The sequence below is a fragment of the Amblyraja radiata genome, chromosome 9 (assembly GCF_010909765.2).
Source record: "Amblyraja radiata isolate CabotCenter1 chromosome 9, sAmbRad1.1.pri, whole genome shotgun sequence".
Taxonomy (NCBI): Eukaryota; Metazoa; Chordata; class Chondrichthyes; order Rajiformes; family Rajidae; genus Amblyraja; species Amblyraja radiata.
The window spans coordinates 14,539,434-14,561,902 of NC_045964.1; the positions used below are offsets into that span (position 1 = coordinate 14,539,434).

General features: G+C 43.2%; 1 protein-coding gene and 1 pseudogene across 4 annotated transcripts in view; both read right to left on the reverse strand.

Annotated features, from left to right (window-relative positions):
* The window catches only part of ttbk2 (tau tubulin kinase 2), a 202,463-nt gene that overhangs the window by 138,552 nt on the left and 41,442 nt on the right, over positions 1-22,469 (reverse strand). The gene's annotated exons all lie outside the window — the stretch shown is intronic.
* Positions 3,186-3,326, reverse strand: LOC116977358 (annotated as a pseudogene).

Consider the following 22,469-nt stretch of genomic DNA (forward strand, 5'->3'; position numbering starts at 1 on the left):
ATTTTATGTCTACCTTCGATTTAAACCAGCATCTGCAGTTCTTTCCTACACAGACGAACTCCAGTGCGACTGATTTCACTTGGACTAATCCACATTCAAACATTCTGCAACTAACTTAAATGAGTACATGACTGCCGTCTCAGGCACTCAGGCAAGTGTGTAGAGGTCAGTGTGCTAAATAAGTCAATCCAAGTGTTCCCCAACCAGGAGCCATAAGATCCATTCAAGTGAAGAGGCATTCAAATCAAGTGGTCCAAACAGTACAAGAAATCTCGGCATGACCATCACAGAGCCTTTAGAGAGGCCATGAGACAATTCCAGACCAAGCTACTGTCCCAGAATAACTACACAGACACCCGCTGATTGTGGCGATACATACATGCCTTAACAGACTACAAAGCAAAGTTAGGCAGAAGTTGGCAACAATGTATTCCTCCCTGACGAATTCAAGGCATTCTATTCTCGTTTTGAACAGAATGTCAGTGGAATCATGTAACCTGCCCTGAATGCCATTGGTGCATCTGAATTAATGGTTATTGTCGCAGGCATCAGATCAGCCTGCCTGAGTGAAGCCATAGAAATTAACTGGCCAGGGGGAGGTCCCCAACTGTGCCTCAAGAACCTGCCCAGACCAGCAGGCGGGTGTATTCATAGACATCTTTAATCTCTCTCTCCTTCAATCGGAGGTTCTTACCTGCTTTAAGACCATTGTCACCCCAGTGTCAAAGAAAAAGAATAGCATGCCTTAACGACTACTATTGATGGCGTTGACATCCTTCATCATGAAGGGCTTCGAGAGGCTATTCATGGAGTACATCAACTCTAGCCTCCCAGACCTCTTCATGCACTGTAATTTGCCAACCACCGTAATAGGTCCACATCAGACACCCTCTCCCTGGCCCTGCACTCATCTCCGGAACATCTAGATAACAAGGTCATCTAGGTCAGACTCTTATTTGTTGATTTCAAAGCCATAATTCCACCAAACTGATCTCCAAACTCCTGGACGTAGGACTCTGTACCCCCGTCTGCAACTGGATCCTTGATTTCCTGACCATTAGATCATAATCAGTAAGGGCAGGCGGGGTCAAGGAAAGAGCATTCACGTCGCGGCCCTGCTTCCACTAATCTTTCCACCACCACGCACAAGAAGCGACAAGACAGACACCATTGTATGCAGATGCCGAGAAGTGCGTTCAGCTCTGGCTTCTAATCTTGTGTGTGGACTCGATAAGGACAGGCGATAAAAAAAATCCTCCACAATAATTCTCAACATGCAGTATGTGTTCTTAGCTCCTTACTATACTCTATATACACTCACGAATGTGGTGCCAAATTCTGTTCCAACTCTATAAAGTTACAGATGAAACCACCATGAAATCAACAAATAAGAGTCTGACCTAGATTCTGCCAGTTCTCAAACAATTATGAGAGAGTACAGGAAGGAGATAGAGAGCTTTGTAGCATGGTGACAAGACAACAACCTCTCCTTCAATGTCAGCAAAATGAAGGCACTGGTCATCGACTTGAAGCGGGGCAGAGTATGTGCCCCAGTCTGCATCAATGGTGCTGAAGTGAAGATGGTCGATGAAAGCTTGAAGTTCCTCGGTGTAAATATCAACCACAATGTCCCATTGCAACCACATTGTAGCTACGGCAAAGAAAGCGCACCAATGCCTTTAGTTCTTCAGAAGGCAAAGGAAATTTGGCACATTCTCAATGTCTCTTGCAATTTCTACAGGTACACCATAGAAGCATAATTTGCCAACCACCGTAAGCTCAGCTTGGTGTGGCAACCACTCTGCCCAGGAAAGGAAGGAATTGCAGAGAGCTGTGGGTGTGCCCCATCCACATGCAAAGTAGCCTCACCCACCCCCAACTCCATCTATACTTCACGATGCCTCAAGACAGCAGCTAATATGCAAATCAAGAACAGTGGTGCAGTGGTAGAGTTGGTGCCTTACTACAGGTGTTGTCTATACAGAATTTGTACGTTCTCCCAGTATCTGTGTGGGTTTTCTCCGAGTGCTCCAGTTTCCTCCCACATTCCAAAGATGTACAGGTCAGTAGGTTAATTGTCTTTGGTAAAATTGTCTCTAGTGTGTGGGATAGTGCTAGTGTAAAGGGAAATCGCTGGTCAGCACGGACATGATGGGCCGAAGGGCCATTTTCTACACTATCTCTAAACTAAAACTAATAAACTAAACCACTCACATTCCAGTTATTCTCTCTTCTTTCCTCTTCTGTCAGGCAAAAGATACAAATGTTTAAAAGCACGTTCCACCAGATTCAAGTTCAGAAGGGTCTCGGCACAAAATGTCACCTATTCGTTTTCTCTAGATATGCTGCCTGACCTGCTGAGTTACTCCAGCCTTTTGTGTCTGCCTCGGGTTCTTCCTCGCTGACATCAGGCTCTTAAACATCTTAATCTCAACTCTTGGACATCTCAATTGGATGAATTTCCGATCTACCTCATTGTGGCCTTTGCGCTTATTTTTATCTACCTTTTCTTTGCAACTGCAATCCTACATCCTGCACTCTATTTTCATTGTTGCACTACCACATGTACTCATGTATAGTATGATTTGCCTATATAAAATAGAGTAGTTTCTCACTTTCTCAGTGCACATTACAATAATAAACATACCAAAACAAAATTATGCCATTGTATATTTGAGAATTCATACAGCTGAGGTCAGCCAACCCTTCAGCCTGATGCAATTCATCACACATTAGAAAGTCAACAAGGCTTTGACTCATTTCCATAATAATTTGCTAACAGGAGCTATTGTACATCTTCCTAGACGATCATCATACTTCCCTTCATTGTTTAGAAACCTTTATTTAGCAATTTTACTTAGCATGTGCGCGTGACAGAACTAATACAACAAAGGTATTGATTTAGAGGGTGGACTTTAGACATTAGAGACAGCGCGAAAACAGGCGCTTCGGCCCAACAGGTCCATGCCGTCCAGCGATCCCCTACACTAATACTATTCGACACATTTGGGACAATTTACGTCTTTGGATCGCGGGAGGAAACCAGAGCACCCAGAGTAAACCCACGTGATCACGGGGAGAACGCACAAAATCCATACAGACAGCAATCCCCTTGTTCAGAATCGAACCTGGGTCTCTGGCGCTGTAAGGCAGGAGCTCTACCCCTGCGCCACTTTGCCACCCTTTTGAGCGCGAACGCTGTTCCCACTACCACAAATTGTACAGTCACGTATCCCACATTTGGGGACGTCACAAGCATCACCAGACCCAGAGTGCAATGGGAAGCCGCATCCTGGGAAAGCGACTCTCCCCTGCAAGGTCAGTTATTCTTGAAAATGTTTAAGAAATAACCAAGGTACACAATAGATAGAAGCAACACATTTTAACAAAGCACAAGTACAACAGAGAAAGCCTGGTACTGGGCTAAAGGAGTTAAAGTTCAATTGAGAACCAAAAATATTGAGCCTAACAGTTTATGTAAAAATTAATTATCAGAACAGCTTTCTAAATCTCTCCATTCCTGTTATATCTTCCAATGCATACTACCAATTTTCATCCAAAGTAGAGGTTAACCCACAATGGTTATAACATGGAAGGAGACTCCATGCACATTGAGTTTGCAGCAGCTTCCATTAAGAATTTCTACAAATCTCACTCGTACCGCTTCCTCTCCACAACCCTATAAATTAATTGCTTCCTGCTAAATCAAATCTTCCTCCACCACGACTTCCTGCATTCCAAACTCTTAATATATACAGTTTTTACCTCGTGTTCATTTTAGTCATAGGGTCATACAGTATGGAAACAGGCCCTTCAGCCCAACTTGCTTATGTCGACCAGGATGCTCCATCTACACTGTGTTTGGCCCATATCCCTCTAAGCCTTTCCTATCCATTTACCTGTCCAAATGTCTTTTAAATGCTATTAAACCACCTGCCTCAACTACCTCCTCTGGCAGATCATTCCATATACCCATCATTCTCTATATGGAAAAAGTTGCCCTTAATCAACTTTATGTCATGAAATCAAATTTATCAAATTTTTTCAATAAATCAAAATTATTTAATGTCCTCTTATGATGCCTCCACCAAAGGAAGAGTTCCTCTTCATCTACTGTCTATATATTTCATGATTCTAACTTACATTCCATCGACATAACCAAACATAATTGAAGTTCATTGTTGATGGAATAATTTTAGTACATTTCTTCTGAACTCTCTCAACGCCTTTCCACCTTTCTTAAACATATCACCCATAGACCAACACAAAAGTCCAACCCGAACGTGATCTTTCGAAGTTCATCATGGTTTTCTTGCTCTTGTGCTCTGTGCCTATTTATTTTTTTTTAAAACCACAAATCCCAATGCTTCTTTATAAAAAAAATAAAAAGTAAAATCACCATTGTATTATGGATTGCTATTTTAAAACTATGCATAAACACCAACCCCACCATCTGAGGTAGAGTGCTGACATGGATAGAAAATTGGTTGGCAGACAGGAAACAAAGTGTAGGGATTAACAGGTCCCTTTCAGAATGGCAGGCAGTGACTAGTGTGGTACCGCAAGTGCTCGGTGCTGGGACCGCAGCTATTTACAACATACATCAATGATTTAGACGAAGGGATTCAAAGTAACATTAGCAAATTTGCAGATGACACAAAGTTGGGCGGCAGTGTGAACTGTGAGGAGGTTGCTATGAGAATGCAGGACGACTTGGACAGGTTAGATGAGTGGGTAGGTGCAGTTTAATGTGAATAAATGTGAGGTTATCCACTTTGGTAGCAAAAACAGGAAGGCAGATTATTATCTAAATGGTGTCAAATTGGGAAATGGGGAAGTACAATGGGAGTGCACCAGGGGCGCCAGGGAGATGGCTGCCCTGCCGGCAGTCTGTGCGTTTTTTCTTTCTTTTTGTTATTTTTTAGTGCATTAAAAGTTTGTTTTAATGTTCTTCGGTTTGTTTTATATGGGGGAGGGGGGGAGGGGATCGGGTGGGGGACTTTTTTTTCAAGCTCTTACCTTCCCAGAGATGTGATTAATTTTCGGATCATATTCTCCAGGCGCTCTGCAGCCTACACTCGCTGGGGCTGAAAGCCTCCTCGGACTGTCGTGAGCCCCACCGCAGGGCGTGGACTTAACATCGGAGCTGATCCCTTGCCTGGGATCGCTCGCGACATCCGTGGAGTCAACATCAAGGGCTCGCAGTCTCGGGAGAGGCTATTCGGGAGCTCCAACGTCGCAGAAGGTTTGTCCATTGTCCAAGTGCAATTTTGCCCAGCAAGCTTTGATTCCAATCGATCCAGGCCAGATCAAGTCCCATGTCATTGAAATTGGCCTCTTTCAATTGTCTATTCCTGCATTCCAATGGTCTATTTATATCTATTTCCATAGCCATTCTAAATCTTTTGATATCATGCTTTATGATTGCCCTGTGATTCCCTCGCTGATACTTGCTACTTTCGTTCAACAATGCTGCCATCTCCATTAAGTCAGAAATTTATCTCTACAAACGCTTTTTGCTCCTTTTTCCCCCTTCTTGCATTCTTCCTGTCCCCGTCCTGTGCTCTGTCAAATGAGTTCAAACCTCCAGCAGCAACATTTCCTACAAGGACCTTGGTTCCAGCTCTGTTAAGGTGGAATATATCTGGCTTGTACAAATTAGTATTCAACCTTCTACAGTAACATAAGCTTTACATGCAGAATTTAAGAAAAATCAGTTCAAACAGATCATGTGTTATTTGCCAGAACAGCTAAATCATGAGTAATATCAGCAAGGACAAAAAGGGAGCTACAAGCTGATGATCCTAACGTCAGTGGCAGGAAAGGCTATTTGCAGGTTGAAAGCATTGATTTCAAGGAGTCTAGAATATAAAAACAAGGATGCAATGCTGGGCGGCGCGACTCTCGTCAGCAGCGGCCTCTGCAGTCCGTCTGTGTTTTATTATTTTTTGTCTCGTTTTTATGTAGTTTTTGTTATTTTTTTTGTTGGGGTATGTGTGTGGGGGGGTGGGGGGGAGGGGGTAACTTTAAAATATTTCCCCTGCACGGGAGACCCGACCTTTTCTTTGTCGGGTCTCCGTTGTCGTTGGGGCTGCAACGTGGAGCAGCCTCCAACAGGAATGACCTGGGGCTCCAGTTGCGGAGCTGCCGACTACTCACCGTCGCGGAGCTGGCAGAGTCCGGAGCGGGTGGAGCGGTGGTGGAGCGCTGCTGCCACCCGACCTCCGGAGCTTCGGAGGCTGCAACTGCGGGTTTGGCGGACGGTGGCACCGGGAGCCCGCGGGTCCCTGCTGGGTGACCGCTTTTCGGGGCTTCTGCAACAGCGACTTCTCCCGCCCGAGTTGTGGGGTTGAAGAACACCTGGAGCGGGGCCTTACACCATCGCCCCGCGTGGCTTGGAATGGCCGCGGGACTCTGCGAGCGCACGCCGGGGGCTCTAACACCAAGACCCGGTGCGCGACCTTGCATCACCCGGCGTGGCTTTAATGGCCGCGGGACAATCGCCATCGCCAGCCGGGGGCTTTGACTCGGACTCTGACATCGGGGGGGAGAGTGCAGTGGAGAGATACGTTTTTTTTGCCTTCCATCACAACAGTGTGATGGATGTTTGTGTAAACTGTGTTGTGTCTCGGGTCTTTTTGTTTTGTAATGTATGGCTGCAGATACGACATTTTGTTTGGACCTCAAGGGGTCCAAATGACAATAAATTGAATTGTATTGTATTGTATTATCAGGTGATGGTCAGACCGCATTTGGAGTATTGTGTAGGAAGGAGCTGCAGATGCTGGTTTAAAATCGTAGACACAAAATACTGGAGCAACTCAGCGGGACAGGCAGCATCTCTGGATATAAGGAATGGGTGACGTTTCGGGTCGAGACCAGTCTGAAGAAGGGTCTTGAACTGAAACATCACCCATTCCTTATATCCAGAGATGCTGCCTGTCCTGCTGAGTTACTCCAGCATTTTGTGTCTATCTTTAGACTATTGTGGGCAATTTTGGGCCTCATATCTGACAAGGGATGTGACAAGGGAGCCAAAGAACAGTTGTGGAGAATTGTTATTCGTGGAATGCCGCAGGTGCCGGTGCTGGGTCCACTGCTGCTTATAATATATACATCAACGATTTGGATGACAAAGTAATTAACAGCAGTAATAAATTTACAGGTGCCAGAATTGGTGTTATAGCAGAGACAGTGAGCAAGGATATCCAAGTTTATGACAAGACCTAAATTAGTTGGTAAGACGGGTCAAGGAAGGCAAGTGGAATTTAGAGTTGAATTGTGAGGTATTATACTTCGGCATATCAACCCAGGGCAGAACTTGCACAGCAAATGGTAGAGTCCTGGAGAGTATTGCAGTACAGGTCATGTACACCTCAATAAGGTGAACGCTCACTGTCTTTTTTTCCCTGGGTAACAAATACTAAAATTAAAGGACATAGGCTAAATATTGAGAGGGGAGTGACGTAAGTGGGACCTCAAGGAGAATTTTTACACTGAGGGTAGTCCATATCTGGAATGAAATGAGAGGAAGCTAATGAAGCAAATATTAGTAGGATTTTTAAATGTCATTTGGACAAATAAAAGGGTTTTGTGAGCGATAGACCAAATCCAGGCAAATGGGACTAGACCAATGTGCCAACTTGGCCAGCATAGACAAGGATGGCATAAGGGCCCGTTTCTGTGCTATACAGCTCCATGACTCTATTCCATCCAATTTGGTATCATTGTAATTATGTATTTTTCTTCTCACTTTTTATTACAGATTCAAGGTCCAGATAAAAGATAAGACATTACATAGAATAAATTGCATACAAAGGCACAATAAATGACATACAAAAGCACAGTAAATTACTTACAAAAGCACAATAAATCACATCCAAAAGCACAATATATGGTTTAAGATCAAGAATTAAATAAATCAGTGCCCTACAACGAGACAACTAAACCAATGGCGCCACAGCTGGGACTGGTAGCGTGTAGTGCTAAACCATATGTTTGATAAGGTCAAGATGATTTCATTTTCAGAGTAATTAATCCGACAATTAAATTTATACATAAAATTTCTTAAGACAGTTCGTAAAATATTGACTCCTGCAGCCACAAACATTTCACTTGCACTACACCATCTAGGTCTCTCTTCAGGAATATTCTCATGGCATCATTATAAGCTACTATGAACAGCAATGTGATCATCTCCAAGCCTTTTAAATATTTAAGAATCAAGAGATAAGGAGTTATTGCAGAAAAGTGCTACCGCAATAAAAGATCATCTATGAGTTTACTGAATGGCACAGCAAGTAAAGAGGGTCAAGTTGCCAACTTCTGTTTCTTTGTTCTTTAATGATTTTGTTCCCTGAAGTAGAGTGGTACAACAAGTAAATAAATAACTAATAGTAGCCAAAATGCTTGGAACTACGAGGCATTATTGACCATTGGCAACAGTTACTCAAATCTGCAATAAAGGCCTGGCATTACCACTATTACAATCAAGCCCAATCCAACGAGCAACACCAAGCATTGTTGAAAACAATGTAGCAACCTGGAAGCTGCAATATACACTAAGTGCTGTACCAAGTAATTAATAGAGCTAAAATAACCAAACTGGCCCATGGGGTCCTCATTCTGTTCATCAACAGGTCAATGAGCATCAAGGAAAAAAATATTCCAATGGGTGGAGTGATGCCTCATCTAAGGGAAGACTGTTGTGGTTGTCAGGGGGCAATAATTCCAGTCTCAGGATATTATTGTGGGATTCTGCTTTGCAGTCTGTTGCAACTATCTCAGATGCCTCCTCAACAACTTTTCTTTAAATCAAAAGATCCAAAAACGGGTGATGTTCACTGACAATTTGTGTAGAATTGCATTTGCAACTTACATGCCACATGAAACAAAATCTGTACCAGGCTTTCGCTGAAAACCATTGTAATGCACAAATGCCAAGGAAAATCCCAATGGAGTAACAGCATTAACATACCAAATTTAAAAAATCACAGGCATGTTCTGTGAAAACATTTTTTAAGATAGCCAGGAAAATAAGAAAAATTAAAACTGCAACAACTAGTTTTTAGAGCCTTAAAGTTCTAGTCGTGTCTACCTGTACTTTAAAACCATTGTAAACTACTGCAAGGACTAAGGCCACTCAGTCTGCCATGACCACTACTGCTAAAAATAAAACTATGACATCCCGATTCTTAGTGTTCAATACCCCAATAATTCTACAAATACATTATTTTACAGAATAAATGTGCAAGTATTATATAAATTCCTGCCTCTGCCAAACTGTAGGCCAGCAACTTCTATATCCAAATATGTGTTGGTGTAACTCAGCAGGTCTGGGAGCATCTCTGGAGAAAATGGATAGGTGGCGTTTCGGGTCGGGATCCTTTTTAGACTGATTATACTGGGGGGTGGAAGGGGGAGATGTGACCCATGTCCTTGTATTGTTTTCCCTGTAGGTTGAGGTTGAGGTGAGACCCAATAGAAGTATATACACAATTATAAGGTAGACAGTCAGATTCTTTTTTATCCAGATTGGAAATGCCAAATGCGCGGGGTAAGTTTTTTTTTAACCACATAAACGTGTTTTTTGGGGGGGGGGGGGGGGGGGGATTTTTGTTTATCAGGGAAACCATTACTCTCATATTCACGATTGACACATCACAACATGTAATGTTGCTACAAGGTCACCTCTCATTCTTCTGAACTCAGTAAAGTCTGCTTAATGTTTCTTCATATGACAAACCTATTACTTTAGGAATCAAAGATAGACACAAAATGCTGTAGCAACTCAGTGGGACAGGCAGCATCTCTGGAGAGAATGGGTGAATTCCACAAATTCACAACTGTGTGGGGAAACGTTTTTCCTCATCTCAGTTCTAAATGGCCTACCCCATATTCTTAAACTGTGGCCCCCTGGTTCTGGACTCCCCCAACGTCGGGAACATGTTTCCTGCATCTAGTGTGTCCAATCCTTTAATAATTTTATATGTTTCTATAAGATCCCCTCTCATCCGTCTAAATTCCAGTGAATACAAACCCAGTTGCTCCATTCTTTCATTATACGACAGTCCCACTATCCTGGGAATTAACCTTATGAACATACGCTGCACTCCCTTAATAGCAAGAATGTCCTTCCTCAAATTAGGAGACCAAAACTGCACACAATACCCCATGTGTGGTCTCACCAGGGCCCTGTACAACTGCAGAAGGACCACACGGTGTGTGTCTGTATCACCGTGGCTTTGCACCGTGTGAATTTCACTCAGACAGCGCTACCCCCGCTTGCCCTGTCCCCGCCTGCAGAGAGTGAGTGAGTGAGCGCGAGCGACAGGCTCATTAGGAATCAATATGATTAACTTTCAATGCACTGAGTAACTCATAAGATCATAAGTGATAGGAGCAGAATTAAGCCATTCAGCCCATCAAGTCGACGCCATTCAATCATGGCTGATCTTCTCTCTCCTCTAACCCCATTATCCTACCTTCTCCCTATAACCAGACACCCACACTAATAAGCGAATTCGGTATTACAACTGCGCATGCCCAGGTCATGGGTCATTCGGGATATACATTCTCGCCAGCTGAGCTACTGTGTGTGTACAGACCTGCGTATTCAGCTCAATAAGATTTATAAATACATTTATCCGTCAAATATGTCAGCAGTAGGCCACAGCATACTGCAGGCTGCACAAATCCACAATTGTATCTATTTAAATTATTGCTCAATACAGCACCAGCCTTGAAAACGCAAGAATGCCTGGAACTAACCTGTCAATTATCAAATCCCTGGCATCGAGCCGCGGCTCGAGAGACTAAGGCCGCGGCTCGAGAGACTAACAGAGGCAAAGAGGTTTGCCACGCACTGCAAGGGAGCAGTGGACCAGACAGGAAGAGCGGACGGAATTACCACTAGACAGCCAAACCAGTAGGTAATTTACGGCTGGGGTGAGTACTTTCCCATTTATAGGAGGTAGGATTATATAAATAAGGGGTGTATCAATACAGTTATCCGGGTAGGGGATTCTTAAATAGGACCAGTTAATTACTTATATAAGATGGGCGGCCAGGAGATGTGCCAATACTGTGAGATGTGGGAATTTGTCGACACCATTGATGTAGATGATCCCTACAGCTGCAGTAAATGTTTGAGGCTAGAGGAACTCGAGCTCCGCATTGATGAGCTGGAGACCCAACTTCATACGCTGCGGTACATCAGGGAGGGGGAGTATTACCTGGATGTTTTGTGCCAGGGGATGGTCACACCGACCAGTTTAACTAATTCAGTAGGCAGTGAGCAAGGAAAGGAAGGTGTGGCCATAAGCGAGGCAGGTAGGGGGAACCAGGAGGAGATGCGGCAGGAGCCACAGCCCTTGTCCCTGACGAGCATGACCGAGGCTCTTACTCAATGTGAGGACGGGATCAGGGGCTGTGGGAGGGATGAGCAACCTGGCTGCAGCACCGTGGATCAGGGGGCCATTCAAGAGGGGGGAGTTAGAAGAAATGCCGTAGTGATAGGGGATAGTATTATTCGGGGGGTAGATAAGGTTCTCTGCGGCCAGCAGAACATGTCCCGAAGGCTGTGTTGCCTACCCGGTGCTAGGGTTAAGGATATCTCTGCGATGCTGAAGAGAAATTTGCAGAGGGAGGGGGAGGATCCAGTGGTCGTGGTCCATGTGGGGACCAATGACATAGGAAGGACGAGGAAGGAGGATCTGCTGAAGGAGTTTGAGCAGTTAAGGAATAAATTAAAAAGCAGAACCTCGAGGGTACTGATCTCCGGATTGCTACCTGAGCCACGGGCCAAATCGGCGAGGGTACGTAAAATTAAAAAGCTGAATGCGTGGCTCAAAGACTGGTGTGGGAAAAATGGGTTTGGTTTCTTGGGCCACTGGCACCAGTACTGGGACAGGGGGGATCTGTTCTGTAAGGACGGACTTCACCTGAACGGTGCTGGGACTGGGGTCCTGGCAAATCATATAACTAGGGCAGTAGAGAGGTCTTTAAACTAAGTAGCGGGGGGGAGGTATCAAGGGGGGTAATAACGGCAGGGGTAGAGGAAATAGAGCAGGGTATCAGTGGGGAAGCGAAAAGTCAAAATGTGACAGGAGATAGAATGTGTGAAGATAAAGCTCTAGATGTAAAAGGGGCAAAAACGGAAAGGAAGGGTAGTAAAAATTATCTGAAAGTGCTTTATCTAAATGCACGGAGTATTCGAAATAAGATAAATGAATTAACGGTGCAATTAAGTATATATAGATATGATATCGTGGCCATTACGGAGACATGGCTGCAAGGGGATCAGGACTGGGAGTTAAATATAGAGGGGTACTCGACAATTAGGAAAGATAGACAGGAAAGAAAGGGAGGAGGGGTGGCCCTTTTAATAAGGGAGGGAATAACGGCAATAGAGAGGAAGGATATTGCGTTGAAGGATCAGGATAGTGAAACAGCTTGGGTACAGATAGAGAATAACAAGGGGAAAAAAACACTAGTGGGTGTAATTTATAGACCTCCAAATAGCTGTGACGCTGTTAGTCAGAACATAAATCTGCAAATAGTTGACGCATGTAAAAAGGGAACTGCTGTAATCATGGGGGACTTCAATTTTCATATTAATTGGGCAAACCAAACTGGGCAGGGTAGACTAGAGGAAGAGTTTATAGAATGTATTAGAGACGGGTTCCTAGAACAGTATGTCACAGAACCGACAAGGGGGGAGGCAATCTTGGATCTGGTCCTGTGTAATGAAGCAGGATTAATTAAAAATGTCATAGTTAGGGACTCGTTGGGAACAAGTGACCACAATATGGTCGAATTCCATATTCAAATAGAAGGGGAGCAGGTTGAAACTCAGGCTAGGGTGCTTAGTCTAAATAAGGGGGATTATGAAGGTATGAGGACTGAGCTGATCAAAGTTGACTGGGATAGCAGACTCAAGAATAAGACGGTACATGAGCAGTGGTGTACGTTTAAGGGTCTACTGTATAACCTTCAAGAAAAATTTATTCCTATGAAGAAAAAAAGGGGTACGGGTAAGAACAGTCAGCCATGGCTCAGTAAAACTATAAAGGATAGTATTCGGCTGAAGGCAAGGGCATATAAGGTAGCCAGAGATAGTGGGAGGGTAGAGGATTGGGAAGCATTTAAAGGTCAGCAAAAAATAACTAAGAGATTAATTAAGACGGGGAAAATAGACTATGAAAGGAATTTAGCGAACAACATAAAAACTAATAGTAAGAGTTTTTATAGCTATATAAAAAGAAAAAGGGTGGCTAAGGTGAACGTTGGTCCATTGGAGGGTGAGACTGGAGAGTTGTTGGTGGGGAACATGGAAATGGCAAAGGCATTAAACGAGTATTTTGTATCAGTCTTCACCATAGAAGACACAAAAAATATTCCAACGCTGGATAAACAGGGGGCGGTAGGAATGGAGGAGCTAAATACTATTAAGATCACCAAGGAGGTGGTATTAGGGAAATTAATGAGACTGAAGGAGGATAAATCCCCTGGGCCTGATGGATTACATCCAAGGGTCTTGAGGGAGATAGCGGTGGGGATTGTGGATGCATTGGTGATAATTTTCCAAAACTCCCTGGAGGCAGGAACGGTCCCAGTGGATTGGAAAATGGCCAATGTGACACCTATATTTAAAAAAGGAAGTAAACAGAAGGCGGGTAACTATAGACCGGTTAGTCTAACATCGGTGGTGGGTAAAATGTTAGAGACAATTATTAAAGAAACACTAACGGGGCACTTGGATAAACATGACTTCATCGGACAGAACCAGCATGGTTTTGTGAAGGGGAAGTCCTGTTTAACGAATCTGCTCGAATTCTTTGAGGAAGTAACAACCCGGGTGGATAAAGGGGAACCGGTGGATGTGGTATACTTGGACTTCCAAAAGGCTTTTGACAAGGTGCCACATAAGAGACTATTGCTAAAAATAAAAAATTATGGGATTGGGAGTAATATATTAGCATGGGTAGAGGATTGGCTAACAAATAGGAAGCAGAGAGTGGGGATAAATGGTTCATACTCGGGATGGCAACCGGTAACTAGCGGGGTTCCGCAAGGGTCGGTGCTGGGACCCCAGTTGTTCACAATTTATATAAATGATTTGGAGGAGGGAACCAAGTGTAATATATCAAAATTTGCGGACGATACAAAAATGGGAGGAAAAGTAGGGGATGAGGAGGATAGGAAGAGTCTGCAAAAGGATATAGATAAGCTAGGTGAGTGGGCAACAACTTGGCAGATGAAATTTAATACTAATAAATGTGAAGTCATTCACTTTGGGAAAAAAAATGATAGGGCAAGTTATTTTCTAAATGAGGAGGAGCTGCGTTGTAATGCAACGCAAAGGGATCTAGGGGTATTAGTACATGAATCACTAAAAGTTAGTATGCAGGTGCAGCAAGCAATCAGGAAGGCCAATGGAGTTTTGGCCTTTATTGCTAGGGGGATTGAGTATAAAAACACGGAGGTCTTGCTGCAGCTGTACACAGTATTAGTGAGACCACATTTGGAATACTGTGTACAGTTCTGGGGTCCATACTTAAGAAAGGATGTACTAGCCCTGGAGGCAGTGCAGCGAAGGTTTACAAGATTAATTCCTGCAATGAGGGGATTGACATATGAGGAAAGGTTAAGTAGGCTGGAACTCTACTCTTTGGAGTTTAGAAGAATGAGAGGCGATCTCATTGAAACATATAAGATCGTGAGGGGCCTTGATCGGGTGGATGCACCGAGGATGTTCCCAATGATCGGGGAAACTAGAACTAGGGGACATAGTTGCAGAATAAGGGGGGGCTCTTTTAAAACTGAGATGAGGAAGAACTTCTTCACCCAGAGGGTGGTTAATTTATGGAATTCACTGCCCCAGGGAGCAGTGGAAGCAGAAACTTTAAATATATTTAAGACTAAAATAGATGGTTTTTTAGCTGCCAAGGGGATAAGGGGCTACGGGGAGAGGGCAGGGATATGGACCTAGGTATGATTAGTATAGTAAGACCTGAGTGATCTCCTGGACAAGTGTCGATCGCCTGGATTGGGGTCGGAGAGGAATTTCCCGGATTTTTTTCCCGAATTGGACCTGGGTTTTTATCCGTTTTTTTGCCTCCCCCAGGAGATCACGAGGTTCTTGGGGTGGAGAGGGGTGATAGCGGTATAAAGGGGAGGGTAGTGTCTTGTGTTCTGTGTCTTGTGTCTACTGTTTGTGGGTAAGTGTGTCTGTTTAGTGTTCAGCCATGAGCGAATGGCGGTGCGGGCTCGACGGACCTGGTGGTCTACTCTCGCACCTACTTTCTATGTTTCTATGTTTCTATTAGCCCGAGTCACAGCCCTCTCGCTAGCTCACTAACGCAGAACCTCCACAAAACCTTTGGGCTTCGGGTAGCACTTGCACAAAGAGCCTCTGCTAACAAGGGCTGGTAAACTGCTGGTCAACGTGCAGTGGCCGAGATGGCTAGGGGAAACGCACCGCAACCACTGCAAACTTGGAACAGCACAGACCCTCCACTCAATCTATCTATCCAATTCTAAAGGGCAGGCATTTCGCAGTTAAATGTCTTATATCGGATTGGCGGCTCTTTCACAGGGCCAACCCTGTACTCAGTTTTCCTCTGAGATGAATCTTTGCCTTAACGGTACATTCACACTGTCTGTAGGTAAAGTATCAGCCCACATCACACTGATACAGTCGCTGCCTGCCTCAGATTATTTTACACATAAATTATGAATAAAGATAAGAAAATGTTTCAAACACAAGTAATATTTTCTTATTCCAGTAGCAAACACATTAAGGATTAAATGAAAATAATAAATTCGTTAACTCTTTGAATATCTCATAATTGCAGATTAATGAACTGAACTAGAACTGGGACTCTGTAAGTAGTGTGTGAACAGCAGAACAAGAAATGAAGCTATTGAGTTGACAGAATTCTAGATTAATTCTTTGGTAGAATAGTTAACAATTTATACACAGTTGCGCCGTGTTGCTTTTTAAAATCCTGAATAATCTTTGACAAATCCCATGATTCCTTGCGTTTACCGAGATACCGAACTCGCTTATTAAGAATCTATCTATCTCTGCCTTAAAAATATCCACAGACGGCCTCCACAGCCTTCTGTGGCAAATAATTCCAGATTCACCACCCTCTGACTAAAGAAGTTAGCAGGTCAGACAGCCAGTTTGGAGAAGCTGTCTGTAGGTGATAGAAAAAAGCTGGAAGAAAGGTGGAGTCCGGGCAAAACCTGGTAAATGATTGTTAGATACAGGTGAGTGAGGTTATGATTAGTAGATGGTACAGCAAAGACCAGAGGTTAAAAGACAAAAGGTGGTGAAATAAGGAGGGATGAGGCATAGATGCCAAGCCAGAGGAAGAAGTATAAACGGAAGCAGGGAGGGGAAAGCGAGAAATTGGTGCACATCCATGTGAGGCATAAGGAAAAGAGGGGAACAAAGATGATTACATTCATTGTTCATACCAGTGGGTTGTAAGCTAATCAAAGAGAATATGAGGTGCTGTTTCCTTCAGTTTGCGTTTGACCTCACTCTGGCAATAGAGGAATGAAAGATCAGCATGGGAATGGGAAGGGGAGTTAAAACTGTTAGCAACCAGAATGTGCACCCATTTCTCCCTCCCTATCTCTGTGCCCCCCCCCCCCCCCCCCCCCCCCCCCCATCCCTCCTTATCTCATCTCTTTTTGTCTTATCATCTCTGGCTTTTGTCCAACCATCTGCCAATCAAAACCACCTTCATCTATAGCCAGCTCTGCCCCGCCCCACCTCTCTTCCAGCTTTTTTCCTCCTACTACAATCAGTTTGGAGAAGGAACCCAACCCAAAACATCACCTATCCATATTCTTCACATATGTGGCCAGCCCACTGCTACTGCAGAACATCGTTTATATTTTTGCATCTGCAGTTGCTTGTCTTTCTTTTAAAAACCAGGGTACTTTACCTTATATTGTCCCATTTAAACTGTCACATCTCAGCCCATTCCAGAGACTGCTTCTCTGCACTGCATCTTTCTCACAACCACCTACCTTAGGATCATCTGCTTTTAATGTTCACAGGGAAACCATTACTCACTCATATCCCAGATTGACACATCACACCAGTAGACACAAAATGCTGGAGTAACAGGCAGCATCTCTGCAAAGGAATGGGTGACTTTCGGGTCGAGACCCTTCTTCAGACATCACACCAGTTGTCTAAGTGCTGCTAAAATCTCCCCAGAGTCTGCATCGGAATAGAAGATAATTTGTTGATGCATAGGCCAAGAGATTTAGCTCAATGGCATGGAAAGGTATTGAGTATAGAAATTGGGAGGTCATGTTACAGCTGTATAAGAGATTGGTGAAGCCACAGTTGGAGCATTGTATTCAGTTTTGGTCACCATGTTATAGGAAAGTTGTTGTCAAGCTGGAAAAGAAGCAGAGAAGATTTATGAGGATGTTGTCAGGACTTGAGGCCCTGAGAGGTTGAGCAGGATAGGACTTTATTCCTTGGAGCACAGGAGGATGAAGGGTGATCTAATGGAGGTGTACAAGATCACAAGAGGAATAGATAAGGTAGATGCACTTATCTATTTCAACTATTTTGCTCTAGAGTAGGGGAATCGAGAACCAGAGGACATAGGTTTAAAGTGTCGGGAGCAAGATTTAATAGGTATCTGAGGGGTAACATTTTTCCCCCTGGTGGGTATATGGAACAAGCTGCCAGATGAGGTAGTTGAGGCACATACTATCATAATGTTCAAGAGACATTTGGGCAGGTAGATGGATGGGATAGTTTGAGAGGTATATAGAACAAGCATGGGCAGGTAGGACTAATGTAGATGGGACATGTCAGTCGTCAAAAGACCTTGCTTACAGTTGGAACAAGCTGCCAGATGAGGTAGTTGAGGCACATACTATCATAATGTTCAAGAGACATTTGGGCAGGTAGATGGATGGGATAGTTTGAGAGGTATATAGAACAAGCATGGGCAGGTAGGACTAATGTAGATGGGACATGTCAGTCGTCAAAAGACCTTGCTTACAGTTATACCCATTACTTTGGATTGGTGGGTTGGACGATCCAGCGCATTGAACCCTTTAATATATTGAAAATAAGTCAAAAGTTACAATTAACAGCTACATCTTGAAGTGTGGTGATAAATGACCATCTGCTCGCTTACAGTACCATTTTTTCCCCAATTCAGCCTGTAGTTTTATCTGCATATTAATTACGCACTCAGGCAAGTGGTGGAAATTTGTTTCACATATACTAGATCCTCAAAACAAATTCCTTTTGCTTCTTAAAATTGCTTCTTAAAGCTCAATATGTTTTGCAGTAACAGAAAACTTAAACTGAATTTTTTTTTAATGCATGCTGGAATAGCTCAGCAGGCCAGGCAGCATATATGGAAACAAATATAATTAACACTTCAGGACCAGAGGCCAGAAACAAAAAAAAATCCCTGTTTGCAGCTGCAAAATTAAAAAATGGATTAAAAAAATATTTACTGCTTCTAATGACCACAGAACTACCAAGATGGTTGCAAAAACTCATTGGTTGACTGATGTTTTTCAGGAGAACAAATTTGCTACCCTCTAATTCAGCCTACCTATACACCAGATCTGCAGAAAAATGGTCCACCAAGAAACCACTTCGCTCAAGGAAAATTAAGGATGGGCAATAAACACTGGTCTTCTCAGCAATACCCAATCCAAAAAAAATTTGAAAGATGGGAATGTCACTGATGGGCCAACAAAGTATAATAAATAAACTGTATTTGTATTGTGCGTGTAAAATAAATAATGCGCATTTATTTATTTAATTCCCATCTTCTAACACCACTTCACAGGAAGCCTACATTTGATTTTAGATATCCAAGTGCAGCCCCAGCAAAGATCAACTAGTAATTTCATACAAAAGATGCTAAAAGCTTTAAAGAAAATGTTGCTATAGTAACTCAATTCCCTATACCAGCCTATCAATACTGATCAATTAACTGAAACATCATCAGGCTTTTGTGAGTCACACAATGAGATGATATTTGCAGCTCATACACCAACCCATTGCTTGGGGAAGGAAAAATGAGAGTACCAAGTTAGAATAAAGAGCTTATATAATCTGTTTCTACCTTTCATCCAATGAATATGATGGCTTCCTTAAAGGGATGCTGTTCCACAGACATCCAGTACTTCACCAGAGTAGCCATTATTCAGCTGTGAGTTATGGCAGTATTAGCAAGCTATTCAGTGGCAGGGGTATCATAGACAAGCTTGATTGTGCCCTCACCCGATGTGCAAACATACACTGCCAACAGAAAATGCTGGATAGGCTAGGGACATGTATATTTATTCATTCACTTTAACCAGGCTTATCCAGAGGTATTGATAACAATTATAATGCCTTTACCAACTCCACAGATTAAATTAGGCAACATAGCACTTTATTTTAAATTGGGTGGCACAGCTACTCAAAAAACAAATGAGTTTGTTGTTCAGTGATGCTGATAGACACTGTAATTAATTACAATATTTAGCCAGGTTTATGAAAAGGTTATCAGTGGGGGTTAATTGATGACTGGAAAAAGGCAGTATAGCCTTCAAAGAAATTTTATCGAAAACAGCGGTAAACTCATAGGGAATTTGCAGGACATTCATTTTGTTATCTATAAGAATCCGTGTTTCGGTTTTAAAAGAAACAATTTTTAGAAGGTATCTAATAACTAAACAATGAAAAATCAAAATTTTCAGTAAGTGTCAAGAAAAGAAGTCCTGAAAGAAGTAAAAAACTGTCCAGTTTCAACTAATTTACAAAGATGATTGACAAATAGAACATACAACTAAATGTTAAATAATGAAAATGAATATTCAAAGGTATACATCCTATCGAAAAGACAGACAGTTGGGCAGAATGGGTGGGGTAGCTATGTTGGTGAAGAATGAAATTCAGTCCCTTGCAAGGGGTGACATTGAAACAGGAGACACGGAGTCAGTATGGATAGAACTAAGGAAGTGCAAGGGTAAAAAGACCCTAATGGGATTTATCTACAGGCCCCCAAACAGTAGCCTGGATATAGGGTGCAAGTTGAATCAAGAGTTAAAATTGGCATGTCACAAAGGTAATGCTATGGTTGTTATGGGAGATTTCAACATGCAGGTAGACTGGGAAAATCAGGTAGGTACTGGACCCCAAGAAAGGGAGTTTGTGGAGTGCCTCCGTGATGGATTCTTAGAGCAGCTTGTACTGGAGCCAACCAGGGAGAAGGCAATTCTGAATTTAGTGTTGTGTAATGAACCGGATTTGATAAGGGAACTTGAGGTTAAGGTGCCATTAGGAGGTAGTGACCATAATATGGTACGTTTTAAGCTGTATTACAGTTGAATAAAGGGGTCTATGGAGCCATGAGGGAGGAGCTGGCCAAAGTTGACTGGAAAGATACCCTAGCAAGGATGACAGTGGAACAACAATGGCAGGTATTTCTGGGAATAGTACAGAAGGTGCAGGATCAGTTCATTCCACAGAGGAAGAAAAATTCCAAGGGCAGTGGGTAACGTTTAAAGAGCAACAGAAGATAACTAAAAAGGTAATACGGGGAGAAAAGATGAGGTACAAGATAAGCTAGCCAAGAATATAAAGGAGGATACTAAAAGCTTCTTTGGGTATGTGAAGAGGAAAAAAATTAGTTAAGACCAAAGTTGGACCCTTGAAGACTGAAAAAGGTGAATTTATGATGGGGAACAAGGAAATGGCAGATGAGTTGAACAGGTACTTTGGATCCGTCTTCACTAAGGAGGACAAAAACAATCTTCCTGATGTACTAGTGGCCAGAGGATCTGGGGTGACGGAGAAACTGAAGGAAATCCACATTAGGCAGGAAATGGTGTTGGGTAAACTGATGGGACTGAAGGCTGATAAATTCCCAGGGCCTGATGGTCTGCATCCCAGGGTACTTAAGGAAGTGGCTCTAGAAATCATGGGCGCATTGGTCTATAGATTCAGGATCAGTTTCTGTGGATTGGCGGGTAGCTAATGTTACCCCACTTTTTAAGAAAGGCGGAAGAGAGAAAACAAGGAATTATAGACCAGTTAGCCTGACATCGGTGATGGGGAAGATGCTGGTCAATCAAAAGATGAAATAGCGGCACATTTAGATAGCAATGACATGATCGGTCCGAGTCAGCATGGTTTTACGAAGGGGAATTCATGCTCGACTAATCATCTGGAATTATTTGAGGATGTAACTAGGAAAATGGACAAGGGAGAGCCAGTGGATGTAGTGTACCTGGACTTTCAGAAAGCATTTGATAAGGTCCCATATAGAAGATTAGTGGGCAAAAGTAGGGCATATGGTATTGGGGGTAGAGTGCTGACATGGATAGAAAATTGATTGGCAGACAGGAAACAAAGAGTAGGAATTAACGGGTCCCTTTCAGAATGGCAGGTAGTGACTAGTGGGGTATTGCAAGGCTCGGTGCTGGGACCGCAGCTATTTACAATATATATTAATGATTTAGATGAAGGGATTACAAGTAACATTAGCAAATTTGCAGATGACAAAGCTAGGTGGTAGTGTGAACTTTGAGGAGGATGCTATGAGAATGCAGGGTGACTTGGACAGGTTGGGTGAGTGGGCAGATGCATGGCAGATGCAGTTTAATGTGGACAAATGTGAGGTTATCCACTTTGGTAACAAAAATTGGAAGGAAGATTATCTAAATGGTGTCAAGTTGGGAAAGGGGGAAGTACAACAGGATCTGGGGGTCCTTGTTCCTCAGTCAATGAAAGTAAGCATGCAGGTACAGCAGCCAGTGAAGAAAGCGAATGGCATGTTGGCCTTCATAACAAGAGGAGTTGAGTATAGGAGCAAAGAGGTCCTTCTGCAATTGTACAGAGCCCTAGTGAGACCACACCTGGAGTATTGTGTGCAGTTTTGGTCTCCTAATTTGAGGAAGGACATTCCTGCTGTTGAGAAAGTGCAGCGTAGGTTCACAAGGTTAATTCCCAGGATGGCGGGACTGGCATATGCTTAGAAAATGGAGCGGCTGGGCTTGTATACTATGGAATTTAGAAGGGTGAGAGGGGATCTTATTGGAACATAAGATTAAGGGTTTGGACACGCTAGAGGCAGGAAACATGTTCCCAATGTAGGTGGAGTCCAGAACCAAGGGCCACAGTTTAAGAATAATGGGTAAGCCGTTTAGAACGGAGATAAGGAAACATTTTTTCCACAAAAAAAGTCTGTGGAATTCTCTGCCTCAGAGGGCGATGGAAGCCAGTTCTCTGGAAACTTTCAAGAGAGAGCTAAATAGGGCTCTTGAAGATAGCAGAGTCAGGGGATATGGGGAGAAGGCAGGAACGGGGTACTGATTGGGGATGATCAGCCATGATCACCTTGAATGGCAGTGCTGGCTCAAAGGGCCGAATGGCCTACTCCTGCACCTATTGTCTATGGTCAATATCACTCCAA